The following is a 325-nucleotide window of genomic DNA, read 5'->3' as shown; positions in this document are numbered from 1 at the left end:
TTTGTATTGTACAATACGGAAACTATTAACAAATCTTAACAACATTTGATCGATAATAAACATTGACACAGTGCATCATTTCAAAGATTAAGGTTAATCTGTTATACACACAAATTAATTCAAATTATTAAATAAATTTATGGATATATTCAATATGAAGAGTACATAATATTTTACCAAGATGAGACCTGTTCAATATAAATACAGGTCAGTTGAGACTGGTGAAATTACCTTGCTGCACTAATAATATGCCAACAACTCTTGATATTTTTTCCCGACAGGATATGCCGTGATACGACCAAAACACCTCTATCTTATTGGTCCC

Source organism: Lottia gigantea (genome assembly GCF_000327385.1).
Source record: "Lottia gigantea unplaced genomic scaffold LOTGIsca_93, whole genome shotgun sequence".
NCBI lineage: Eukaryota > Metazoa > Mollusca > Gastropoda > Lottiidae > Lottia > Lottia gigantea.
This window is presented reverse-complemented; position numbering follows the sequence as displayed.